The sequence below is a fragment of the Myodes glareolus genome, chromosome 9 (genome assembly GCF_982192425.1).
Source record: "Myodes glareolus chromosome 9, mMyoGla1.1, whole genome shotgun sequence".
NCBI lineage: Eukaryota > Metazoa > Chordata > Mammalia > Rodentia > Cricetidae > Myodes > Myodes glareolus.
The window spans coordinates 12084882-12098951 of NC_142034.1; positions in this window are offsets into that span (position 1 = coordinate 12084882).

Consider the following 14070-nt stretch of genomic DNA (forward strand, 5'->3'; position numbering starts at 1 on the left):
GGAGGCGGAAAGATTGTAAGAGTCAGAGGTGATGGATGACTTCCAGACACAACAGGACTGACGCCTGTATGAACACCCAGCGGCTGGCTGAACTCAGAGGGGTATGCGCAGGTTCACTCCAGATGGGGTCCCAGGGCTGAGAGAGGGAAGCAAGCTCAGGCTTCCACCCCTAACCAGGAAGCTATCTGCTACTGACACCTGCTTGCAAAGGGAAAACTAGCTTTCTGCAATAGAGTCTCGGTGGGTATCTGGGTCCCACTGAAGAGCAGGCCCCACACCCAGCAGTAAGTGGCCAACACAAAAAGAACACAATGGTATTTTTGTAGACGTTTTTGTCTCATTTTGCTTTGAGTTTTGTTTTAATTTTTGCCTTCTTGGTCTTTTGCTTGTTTATTTTCATTTTGGCATGTGTGTTTGCATGTGTCTGGGAGGGGTATTTCTTGTTTGTTTTTGTTTTTTTGTTTGCTGGTTTTAAACAGAGAAAGAGCATAAAGTTGGGTAGGTGAGGGATAGGAAGGAACTGGGGAGAACTGGGGGAGAGAAAAACATGATCAAAATATATTGTATGATTTTTTAATAAAAAATAGACATAAACACCAACACTTGGCCTGTAAGGAACAGATTGTAAGGTTTTACTAATTTACGAAAAACTGAGACATAACGAAGAGTGTGCATGTCACAGAATGTCCTCACAAGGCCTAAAATAAATCTTAAAATTTATTTTCACCTCAATATTACCAAATGGGGAGGGAAATCATTAAAATGTTCATTCTCTCTCTGCGGAGTAAGTATAAACTCTCAGTAGCACACAGGTCCCTCGCGACAGTAGAAGAGCCTTTGCCTCTTCCTAACAAGAATGCTGCTGATCTCTCACGTTGACTCATGGAAGCTTAGGCTGTTGGATATATTCCATGGTCTCGATCTTGCTGGTGAGCCAACCAATCTCAGACACTCTTAGCGTGACATTTCTGCTTTGTCACAGCCAACAACTAAAATCCACAGCATTGTTATCAGACAAGCAGCATCAGAAAGGCCTTTGCATCCACTTACAGAAAAGTGACTGCGTACGGAGATTACCTCCATCAGACGGGACATGGCACAGCAACCTAAAACACGAAGTGGTTCCGGTGATATCGATATGAAAAGAGCTTCGAGGGACATCAAATGTTCTTCCTACAATTTTTTTTTTTTCAAAATAGTGTTTCGTTGTAGCTAAGGAGCTTGTTCTGGAACTAGCTCTTGTAGAACCAGGCTGACGTCGAACTCACAGAGATCCAACTGCCTCTGTCTCCCAAGTGTTGGGACTAAAATCGTGTGCTGCCAACCACCCGGCTCTACCTACAATTTTTAGTACATGCATGAATTATGAGACCTCAAACACAAAGCTCAAATATTCAAGGAGCATGGATCACCTCCAGACAAGCAGATGTGGCAGAAAGTGCTGGGACTGTGTGTGGTCATCAGGAGTCTCGAGGTCATTTGTGAGCTCGTACGGTGAGAACTACAGATGTTCCGCTTGTGTGTAAATGTTTCCGGCTCCTCTGCAGTGTTTCTGCCCAGGCATCGCCACACGTTTAGTTCTGAACAAGGTGGCCTCTCACAATGAGCAACCCAACCGCTGGTGGTGAGGGGTCTGCCTTTTTTCTTGAGAGAGCTCTCTTAAGCATTTGCCTGTGACTTTTAAATGCTACTTTGTTTGCTTGTTTGTTTGTGACAGAGTCTCATTACCAAATTCAAGCTGTCCTGGAACTCATGGTGCCTCTGTCTCAGCCGTTTATGTTCTAAGTTTGCAGGCATGCACCATCAGGCCAAGGATTGTGACACATTGCTTCATTTCGGTATCAGGGAATAAACAAATAATCCCATACTGAGTTTCACCTCCAGATCTTAAGTGTTACTTTTAACCTGCAGGACAAAATGAAGTAAATTTTTAAACCCATTCTAACCAATTATCTCCCAGATCTTGCAAGAATCAACCCCTTTCATCAGCCGAGATGGTTTCCTGCTGGTTCACCAAACCATTTGTTTTGTTGTTGTTGTTCGGTGACCTGAGGAGCCCCACTGCTCTGCTAAGTTCCCTGCCGTGGTCCTCCACACTGGCATCTCTTCCAGAGACTTGACAAATCTCTCTGTAGCACTTAAGTGAATACTGCCACTCAAAAGCAAGCACAGCACACAAACCTATGCCGCTTTATTTACTCCAGTTTGCTATGTTTAGGAACAGTGGAATGAATGACAGCATCCAAAATTCACCGTTTCATCTAGGAAGCCAATAGGGCAAATCTCACCGACAGGACGGAGTAAGTCTAGGGATGCACTCGTGACAAAATATGCTTACAAATTAAAGCATCTCCTTGAACTTTCCAGCAGGGGCGTCCCAAAGCACGGTGCGGCTTTAAGACAGCCAGGAACGCTTGCCCTGTGCTACTAGCTACCCTGAGGGAACACAAACGGTCCTGCATAGGAAGTCTGTGCCTGAGACTGGAAAATTACAAATATGTGAGCCACTCTTCAAATTCCCCTTTGCTCTGGATTGGAGCCAAGATCACATCTTACACTTCCAGTCATGCATGAGAGACAGTTGGGGATTTTCTAACCTAAGATTGATAAGCAGTGGGTAAAAGTGTATTCTGGTATGAGCTTAGACATTTATATCTTATCTGTTTTTAAATGTGTCACAAACACTAACGGTATCTTTTACTTTATTGCATCACGTATGTGATCAAAGATTTAAGTTTGTTTCTTTAAAAAAAAGATAAGGACTTAAATTATAATAAACATAAAACAGGAGCTGGAGAGATAGCTTGGTAATTAAACTATCTCTGCACTTCATAGGACATGGGTTCAGTCCCTAACACCCACCAGATTGGTCGGCTTACTATTACCTGTAATTCCAGCTCTGGGGGAGCTGATATTATCTTCTTGCTTCCAAGAACATTCATATCCATGTGCATAAACTTATATGCAGATTCACACATAAATGCACAAATAGAAACAAGAATAAAACCTTCAATAAGCATAAAGCAGTAATCACAACAAACTCAAGAAACTGAGGCAGGAAAATCACTGGGTCATCTAGGCCATTCTTGACTACAGAGAGAGAGGCCTTGTCTCAAACAATAACAAAAATCAATGAACCAGAAGAAAGCTGAGCACTATTCAAACACAGGTAAAAAAAAAATAAAATGTTGGGGGACCCTCCAGTCTAATCACCCACCACGCATGGCCTCATCTGTAGGAAAACATTTGGTTCACCATAAAGAGCTCTGAGAATGTAAGATACTATTTGAAAGGCCTTGTGAAAAGGTCTACCAAGGACTTTGACCTAAGCATATTGTGTAGCGTTCAGCGCACTGCTGGCAGGCACTAATGAGTTTGTGAAAACGTATTACTCATTGTCGCGAGCATGAATAGCTCATGCAGCAGCTGCTCGGGAGGCAAACACTCATCTTTGATATAGACTTACCAGGAAAGAACTTCCAAGTTTCTCAGACTCTTTCCTCTCCCCCTGCCCTGGAACTCCAAAGTCACAGTGGATGACTAACGTGGATCATGTGTCCAGAGTGTTGGGTGTGCAAAGTAGCACGTGTAGACACCATGCTCTTTAAGAAGCTTGTACCAAAACGATCCCAGGGAAAAGAGCAGAGCCCAGTGTCAGAGTTAACTTCCAATCAGGATATCCCACCTGGAAGGAAGCCAGTTTCCTCCCCTTTGAATAAAGCAAGAAAGATATGACCTTTCTTTTAACTGCATGAACAATGCCATTGGCACAACCACTTCTGTGGGCTTCAGCCTTGCATGTGGTTTTTTTTTTTTTTTAAAGTCGTTTGGTAATGAGTGAATTCAGCAATAAAGCTTTATTCTCCTTTTCTTTCAGTTGTAGGCATTCAAGCAAGGATAAAGAGGGGACATCGCTTCCTGGCTTGCTCAGATAGCTTTCATAAACAACCCAGTCCCACCTACCTAGGGGTGGTGCTGCCCACAGTGGGCTGGACTCTCCCACACCAATAAATCATGAGAATTCCTCATAGGCAAGCACACAGGATAGTCTGATTCAGTCAGTTCTTCAGCTGGGGCTTCCCTTCCCGAGTAACCCTAAGGTGGTTTCAAGTTAGCATCTGGAACTAGGAGAAACCTGGAAATTCACAATGGATCATATGGCTTCGTCATTTTAGCTTTTAAAACCCATGTTTAAATGTTTCCTTGAACACTAATGATGACATTCAGGAAGAGTGACAACCTGGGCAGCTTATACATTGCTGATTAGAAAAAAAAAAATGTGGGGGGGGAGATCTTTTGGTATCTGGATGTATTTAAAAACAAAAGATTTCAAAATGTTCTTAAGCATCTGTATAGAAGCCCAGCAAGTGTATCCCAAAGAAGCATGTACTTTGCAATAAAAGCAGTCCCACCCCCAGACAAGTTGCTCCAGATTCACCGTGACGTTCCATTGGGTCTTTTCTCTTCTCTCCTATCTTAATACTAGCCAGAGCCTGAGTATGCTGTCTCTGGTACTTTGGACTTTTCCATCTTATCTCTAACGCTCCTTTCGCAGTCATGGGGTTATTGTCCTGGTGGATCTCTCACCTCGATGCCTGACTCCAACTATGGAGCTCCCTCTCTACATCTCCTTCTTCCTCCTCTGGGCAGTGCTGAGACAGCTTGCTAACTGGTCTTTCTCTTTCAAACTCTAATAGAATTGTCTAGAACGTCAAAGCAATGAGTTTAAAGATGATTTTTAATGTTATTCATTTAATTATTTTAATTGAAATATAATTACAACATTTCCCCCTCCTTTTCTTCCTCGAATCCCTTCCATGTCCCTTCCCTCCAACATTTCCGACATCACCCCTTCCCATGTCAAATAGGTGACCTCCTTTTCTTTGATTATACTTGTGGCATACATATCCATACATGAAGCAAAAACTTACAAAGCACCTTATATCTAATAACAGTCAATTAACACCTACATTCATAGTACCAAAAACTTTCTAGGTTTTATTTCTGCTTTGTTTTTGTTCATCACAAGGTTTCACTATACAGTTTAAAGTGACGTTGCCCAAGCTGACCTGAAATGGTCATCCTCCTGCCTCGGTCTCTTCAATACTTGCATTATAGACATGTGTTGTCACACCTGCCAACTTTCTAATTATTGAAAGAGGATGGATCAGCCAGGCATGGTGGTGCACAACTTTAATCCCAGAACTCAGAAGGCAGATATCAGAGTGTGAAGCCAGGATGGTCTACAGAGTTCCAGGACAGCAGTTAGCAACACAGAGAAACCTTGTCTTGGGAAAGAAAATTAAAATGAAAAAAAAAAAAATGATGGGCTGCCAAGATGCCTTAATAGGTAAAATCATTTGCCATGCAAACCAGACCTAGATCTATGTTAGAACCCACAGTGAAAAGAGGGGATTAACTTCTAAAAGTTATTCTTTAACCTACACACGCACGCACAAACACACACACACACACACACACATGCACACACATACATATACCCATGCACGCACACATTAATGCACTAATAGTAGTAGTAATAATACATTATTTTAGAAGAATAATAAGCATAGAGCAGTTAAGAAGAACAAAAGCAAAACTGCTTCTGTTTTGTAAGTTTTATTGAATTACATTGAATGTGTATAGATGATAATAGCACAGACATACAAACAGATATACATACATGCACAGACACACACATTGAACGTCTATACCCTGAAATGTTCGTCGTTCATTCTGAGTGCTCGATTGTGGGTGAGTTTCATTTGTTTCTCTGTAATTTTTATATAGAAGTATCTTATTCCATATACTTTTTAAAGTTGTGTTGTCTTGATTCCAGAGACAAAGAGTCTGGTGTGGGATGTGGGTTGCTTTGGCTTCCATCACCACGGAGGCTTTTTTCTTTGTATCCTCTTGTAATTCACATTTGTTTGATGTCACAGATCTGGTTATTATGATATGTTCAACTTTTGAACCAAAGACATTTCTCCCAAGAAGATTCCCAGATTATCCTGGTTCGTATTTCTTCCCTGGTGGCCTGGAGAAGCGTTTCCCACCTGCAGTGAGCACAGGAAAGCATCCGACACGGAGACTCTAAATGACACAGCTATGGTCTGCAGCCTGAAGACCCTGGCAAAGATGGCGGAAGTTCTGGTCACCACAGAGCCCTCTGGTTCCATAATTACACCTTCTTACACTGTTCTGTAAGTTCGTAATTAGCCACTGTCGTTGGGTCATGGGGATAATCCAGTGAGAGAGAGAGAGAGAGAGAGAGAACATGCACACATACAGAGAAAGATAGAGAACACACACACAGAGAGAGACAGAGAGAGTGAGCACACACACACACACACATACACACACACACAAGAGGGGGGAGAGAGAGACCTGTTTGATTAAGCACAGCCTCCTCTGCTCTAAGAACTCACTTATTTCTCACCAGAAACATGGTATTATCCTTTTGATCATGTCCATTCAATTTCCCACCCTCCTTTCTAAATCCAGAAGTCCCTCTCTCTGACATAGAGAGGAATCAAGTCTGTATCCCCGAGTGCTTAAATCACCTTGTTGTTTTCTAAGCGAGCACATGACATCCGCCGATGATGAGCCCGTAAGCTCCAGTAATCACGTTTTACTTCTGAACACGGGTGCCACAACTCAAAATGTCAGTTCTCACAAAGACACGGGGAATCTATTTTAACCTGTTCTTTTCTTATTCTATACCCGTTTTTCCTTCTAAGTCATCCCCAAGGGGTAAATACATGTTTTGAATCACGTGTTGCATACCATGTCATTAAAAAAAGTAGATGTGCTAGGTAGAGGAATAGTGGAAAAGAACAAGACGACTGAGGGGAAAGAAAAAACAAGAGAGAAAGGAGGGTAAGGGGGAGCATCAGAGCCTACTTTCTGGTTCTCTGTCTTGGGTGTTTTGCTTAAGACGGGGACTTTGTCATGTGGAACAGGCTGGTATGTAGTTTTGATAATTTAGGTGGGATTATACAAATAAATTTCTGATTACATAAATATCTTTATGGATTTATTCACTCTCTACAAACGCATTCCTAGGTTGAAACATCACCTAGTAATCTCACTTATGAAACAGAGCAATCAGCAAGCTGGAGAGATGGATTTATGGTTAAAACGCTTGCTGCTTTTCCAGAGAACCCAAGCTTGATCCCCAGCACCCACGTCAGGCAGCTCACTACCAGTTGTAATTCTATCTCCAGGGAATCTGATACCTTCTTCTGGTCTCCTCTGTACCTGCAAACACACACAGACACACACACACACACACACACACACACACACACACACACACACAGCATACACTTACACATATACATAAATCAGTAAAAATAAGTCTCAAAAAATGAGGTAGCGAGCAGGCTGGGGAGATGGCTCAGTAAGTAAACACACTTTCTGTGCAAGCACGAGGACCTGAGTTTGAATCCCTGGCACCCACATCAAAGAGCCAGGCACTGCCACATGTGTCTGTGATCTCAGCATGGGGACAGAGGCGGGAAGAACCCAGGAATTCAGTGTTGGGCCAGCTTTGACTTCCGTTAACAAAATGAGACATTGCCAGGTGGACGTGGTAGCTCATGCCTTAATTCCAGCACTTGGGAGGCAGAGGCAGGTGGATCCCTGAGTTCAAGGCCAGCCTGCTCTACAAAGCAAGTTCCAGTACAGCCATTGCCACACAGCAAAACTCCATCTCTAAAGCGAAAATAAAACAAGTGGGGCTTGCATCACACTCCATTGAGAGAGACTGGGTGAAGCGAACTGTACACCCACAGTGTAGCCACAAAGACCTCAGGAACACATTCTGATTTCCGGGAAAAGCCACTTAATATCTTCCCTGCAGAGTCAGATCGCTCCACAGTCTCCTGCTCCTGTGGACAAGGATGGCGCCAGGTGGGGCAGCAGGGGTGGAGGAGACATCTCAGTGAAGAGGCTCTCCCTGTATAAACTGCATGCCCCAGACCGGTTTCCTAGAAGAGACTGGTTTAGGGCTGGGACACTTGGATAGCTCCTGTTTCCTCACAATTGACAGAGAGCCCCCCTCTTCCCTCCCCACACCCTCTCTTGAGTGTGGTAGGAGCATGGAGCAAGCCCTTTGATTGCACCTGCTGCTGTCCTTATCAAACGGCAGTCATGTTCAAGACTCATCAACAGATTCAAATAACTTCCAAAGTCATCGGAAGTGTGTACATTGGGGGTGGGGAGGCTCATGGTAGGCTATATGCCCAAGCGTGGCTCAAAGTACGCTAGCTAGCAGGCAGAAACCTACAAGTCCAAATCCAAGCTCTTCCATTTAATTTATATTAACCTAGCTGCCAGCCTTTTTGAACTTCAATGTTCCTCTCTGTAAAATGGGACAGAAAAAAATCTCTCATGCTAGTTATGAAAACTAGATGAAATAACATAACTAGTTGCAGAGAAATAATGACTGGGACTATCGTCTGCCCATCATTCACTGTAATAGCGTTGTGGCTGCCACGTTCACCGCAGGCTTACCTGAAGTGCTAATTACTTGGGCTAATCTTCCAAACAACCTATAGTTTCCTTCCTACCTTCCCTGTGAACAAGCTAAGACACCTAAGGGGTTAGAAGAGCCACCCAAGGCTGTGCAACCTCACAGCCAGGAAGCCTGACAAAAGCCCAAGTCGCTCTGAACTCTATCAGCCGTTTGGTACTACTTCCTTTTAAAACAAACCCGATAGCTGCGATTCGTGAGTAACTGCACAGTCTTACCCAGTCTGTTTCCTGTTTTTTGCAAGTTAAATCTAATGGACTTGACCCTGTTTTTATTTTCCAATGAACCATACTGAAATTCTAACAAGAGGAAGAGAGACTTAGAATTTGATCCATTAGAAAACAGAATGAGAAATAACAGGTTTGAGCCCACCTTGGGTATAAATGTCCAGTGGCTGTCCTTTTAAAAATTTATCTGTTTTTACTTTTGTGCATGAGTGGTTTTCAGCATGTATGTGTGGGCACCAAGGCAAGCATGCCTGGTGCCAGAGGAGGCCAGAAGAAGGTATCAGGTCGTCCTGAACCGGAGTTCTAGATGGTTATGAACCACCACGTGAATACTAGGAATAGAATCGAAAAGACTAGCAAATGCAGCAAATGCAGTTAACCTCTGGCCATCTCTCCGGCTTCTATTCTTAAGACAGTTGAAAAACTGGAATCACCTAAGCTCAGTTAATTAAGGAGAGGTATCGCCGCCCCCGACCACGCACGCTTGGGTGCGCGCGCGTGCCCACATACCACCTAGACCCATTGTGTTTGGCTGGAAATGCCCATGTTTAAGGATGGCTCAAGGCCCAGGCGCTTCTGTTCTTTCGTTTGCCTCCTTCTTAGCCTGATTTTACTTACCCAAGAATTTGGTGCGTGCATACAGGGAATGCGGGGTGTTTTGCTGCCCCCTTGTGGTCCCTTAAATTGTTCCCCTAGCAATCCATACCATGGACTAAAATTTTCCAGTTGAAACTCCTCCAATTGACTTTCGGGAGTTGTTTGCATTTTGCTCAGCTTTACCATCAGTGGAAACCGTGTGTGTCCGCTATCGTACTAACTATCGCGCTCAAGTGACTTTGTAAGACTAATCCCCAGTGGCCTTTGAAAGGGGCCTTTTCATGGAAACTTCCGAAATAAAAAAATGCTCCGTTTCTCCGAAGTCTAGCATCACATGTACTATTATTATCATAAAACGAGATGATTATGTTGTCAGCATAAATATGGTCTTATTTGGAAAATGGAGAGTTGTAAATGTCTCACTATGTTACCTGTTCTTGAAAAGGGTTCTGGTGGCGTTTATTGTCTATTTTAAATAAGCAACTTGGATATTTTATTTTTTAATAAGGAGAGGCTTCCTAATGAGAATCCAGGAGCCATTTTGAAATGGCTCGTCAGCACTGGGGAAAAGCTAGAGTTTGCATATGTAGCTGAGAGATTGATCGAAAAAAGAAAAACAAAACCAAAAAGTAATAAAGCCACTATTAATTATGTGAACTGGTCAAAAAAAATACCTGGAAATTTCCAATAGACTTTTTTTTTAACAGGAGTTTAAAATAAAGTTCTTGATGAGTTTAAGTGTTTCCTCAGTCTCTCCTCTACAATCATTTGGGGCTTAGTCACTCACATTCAAACTGTTCTGAGACCGTGCTCAATATTAACTCAGACTTTTTCCTAGAAATATGAAAGACATTATAAACAAACATTTTAAGATATAGAGTGTAGTATAGTGTAGAAGTGTAGAAAGAATGGCAGGCCACTTCCCACCTCCCACCCGGATAACTTTACCTGAAGTAATTACATGAAAACTGTATTCATTTAAACACTGCCTGGTCCATTAGTTTCAGTCTCCTATTGGCTAATTCTCACATCTTGCTTTAACCCATATTTAGTAATCTGTGTAGTTACCAGGAAAGATCCTAACCTGCGTCTGTCTCGGAGAGGAGAGTCATGGTGACTGCCTGCCTCTGCTTTCTTTCTCCCACAATTCTGTTCTGTCTACTCCACCCACCTAAGGGCTGGCCTATCAAAAAGGCCAAGGCAGTCTCTTTATTAACCAATGAAAGTAACACATAGACAGATGATCCTCCTCCCTCATATAAGTACATGTAATGAGTCTTTCTCTGTCCCACCAGGTAGCTCACAAATAATTGCACAGAGACGTATGAGTTATGAAAGCTTACCCATTAGCTTAGGCTTGTTTTTGACTAGCTCTTACAACTTAAATTAACCTGTTTTCCCTGGGCCGAGCTCCTGGAGTCCATTCGAAGAAAGGGAGGAGGGATTATATGAGCAAGCAGAGCATTAAGATCGTGGCGGGGAAAAACCACAGAGAGAGCTAACCAGAGCTAGCTGGGGGAGCACATGGACCCTGGATCTCCAGCTCGGGAGACTGCTTGAGAACAAACTACACCCTCTGAATGTGGGTGACGGTTGTGTGGCTTTGTCTGTGTTTGGTAGCACTGACAGTGGGACCAGGATTTATTCCTGGTCCATGAACTGACTTTTTGAAGTCCATTCCCTATGGTGGGATATTGTGGGTTATCAAGGCTGGGATGCTCAGACTTGATGCAGGGGTAGGGACTTGGTTCTGCCTCTACTTGTTACACCAAGATTTGTTGGCTTCCCCAGGGGAGGCCTTACCCTCTTGAAGGAGTGGGTGGGGAGTGGGAGAGAGATGGGGGAGGGGGAACTGTGGTTGGTATGTTAAATTATAAAAAATAAATAAATTTGAAAAATTTAGTCTGCTTTTACTAATCTGTGTTTTACCACGTGATTTTTTACGTTTCTTTCATTCTGTATGTCTGACTCCCTCCATGTCTTGCTGGCATCTCCTGAGGGCCTTGATTATTTTCTTCCTCTCTCTGCCCGGAAGTCCTGCCTATACGCTCCTGCCTAGCTACTGGCCGTTCATCATTTTATTACACCAATCACAGCAAATACATCTTCACACAGTGTACAAATACCCCACAATATGCATACTATGAAGTAATAACAAATATTTGAAAACTATGTCATGTTCTTTGGTTTGTCTCCCTTTTTTGGGGGGGGGGGGTCAAAATTTATTCTTCGCAGGGTTGGAAAATTGGATGGCTAAGTGGTTAAGAGCACTGGTTGCATAGTCCGTGCAGACTGAAGGCATCCACAGGCTCTCCAGGAACCTTCTGGCACTGGGCAGGTAGGCGCAATTATAATGAACACATCGATGGTGGAGAAATGGGAGTGAAGGAGAAGCAGAATGGCTTGTGTGCTGTGGAAAGAGGTAGATCTGAAGGAGAGATGGCCGTGAGAAAAAGCCTGATGTGGGTGGCCTGCTTGTCCCCTTGGGTCATGGTGACATGCCAGGGGCCATGTCTGATCACAGCTGGGCTCTGTGTTGACATCCAGGACCCACAGTGCCAACAAAGACCACAAAAATACCAGGGCTTTGGGCTGCCACCTGCGGCCATGTTGTTGTAAGAAGCCCATGCCTTCATCAAGAATAAGCTGGTCTGAGTGCCCTGTGTACCATCCAGGCCCATGATGGCATCTGGGATATAGCTGCTGCCAAGGACCGTGTCTGGGTCTGGGGCCCTCTAGGAGCCAGGGTCTCTGTTGGTGTTCATGCTTTCAGTAACCACCGAAGGCTGTGCAGATGCCTAGGGTCCAGTCAGCCAACCGAGTCCATGTTGGGGCCCTAGGGCCATGCTGATCTGAATGGCCTGTGCTGCCACTATGGGCCATGGTGATGTCTAGGCCCAGGCTGAAGCCTAAGGCCATGTCTGCATCTGTGGCCCTACTACAGTCAGGGTCTGTGTTGATGTCCACGGCTCCTGGTAACATTGAAGGTCAAGCTGATGCCAGGCATCTGGGCTGCCACCTGGAGCCGTGTTGGTGTCTGAGGGCCATTTTGCTGCTGGATGCATGCCAATCTGAGTAGCCCACACTGCTACCTGGAGTCACGGTGACATCAAGGCCTGGGCAGCTGCCAAGGACCATGTGTGAGTCTGGGGTCTTACTACTGCTGGAGTCCATGTTGCTGCCCATGGCCCATGTTATCACCGAAGGTCACACAGATACATGGGGTCTAGGCCACAACCTGTGGCCATTTAGGTGCACAAAGGCCATGTCACCACTGGGGCCATGCCAGTCTAAGTGACCTACACTGCTACGTGGAGCTATGGTGTAATTTGGGCCCAGGCTTTCACTGAGGGCTACGTGTGTGTCCACAGCCCCATAGCCGCTAGGGTCTGAGTTGATGTTCATGGTCCTGTTACCATTAAGGGCCCTGTTAGTGCCTGGAGTCCGGCTCTCCTCCTGAGACTCTGAGACTATGTTGCTGTGTAGGTGGGTCTTCTGTATTTCTGTTGCTTTCGTTGGTTAATTAATAAAGAAACTGCTTGGCCTGATAGGTCAGGACATAGGTGGGTGGAGTAGACAGAACAGAACGCTGGGAGAAAGAAGCAGAGTCAGAGAGCTGCCCGCCATGAAGCTGCCAGGTAGGAGCCGCACTCAGCAGTTTAACGCTGAGGCTGAGCGTGCAGCACAGAAACCCTTTTCATCCAAGTTGCATCCAAATCTGACACGCAGAGGACTGCGCAGCCTGGAAACATCTCTGTGTATGGCGGCAGGAATCCTCCATGCTCTGCCGCAGGAGCCGTACTGATCTGGGTGGCCTGTGCTGTCACCAAGACCCTAGCAATGTCTGGCCCCAAGTTGCTGCCAAGAGCCACGTCTGGCCCCAAGTTTCTCCTGTAGCTGGAGTCTGTGTTGACGTCCGTGGTCTGTATTACCACAAAGGGTCATAGGAACCATGTGTGTTGAAGTCCTAGGGCCGTGTTAAGTCGGTCCCGTGCTTCACTGACCCTGGGATAGCTGACCCACCCCTGATGGGAGAGCTGGCACCTCCAATCAGGAGAGATGACCCCATCCCTTAGCCCAGGCATGGGAGAGCCAGCCCCATTGTCATGGGCCTAGAAGAACTGATTCTGTCCATGCCTGAAGCGGTCAGCCCCAGGAGCCCTGACTGACCAACTCAGCTTCTACTCAGACACACATCCTGGGCCTTGGGTTGGCCGCCTCTAAATCTACCCCATCTATGACCCACTGGAGGGTATGAAGAGAATGGTCCTGCAGAATAGCCAGACCATGACTCAGCGATAGCAGGATATCCAGGAGGAGCTTCCGTGAGGGTCCAGTGATGACGGTGCAGAGGCCTTGAACCAAACCGATGGCTCATTGCCGTGGACATCTGTGGATGGGGCTGACTGGACACTGAGTGAGTGACACACCGCAGCTCCAGTGCCGCTAGGACGAGCGGAGAGGTGATGGAGAAGCAGGAAAGAGGGAGGAGCAAGGTGTTTTATTTGTTGTGTTTTGTTTTTAATTAATTTTGGGAAGCATTTCTTTGGGGGAGAGATGCTACAGGGGTGAGGGGTAGATATGGAGGGAATGGGAGCTGAGCAGGATTGGGGTGAATAATGTGAAATTCCCAAAAAAAATCAATAAAGAATTATATTTTATATACATATATTATTAAATATCAATATAATATTAAGTATGCATTTATAT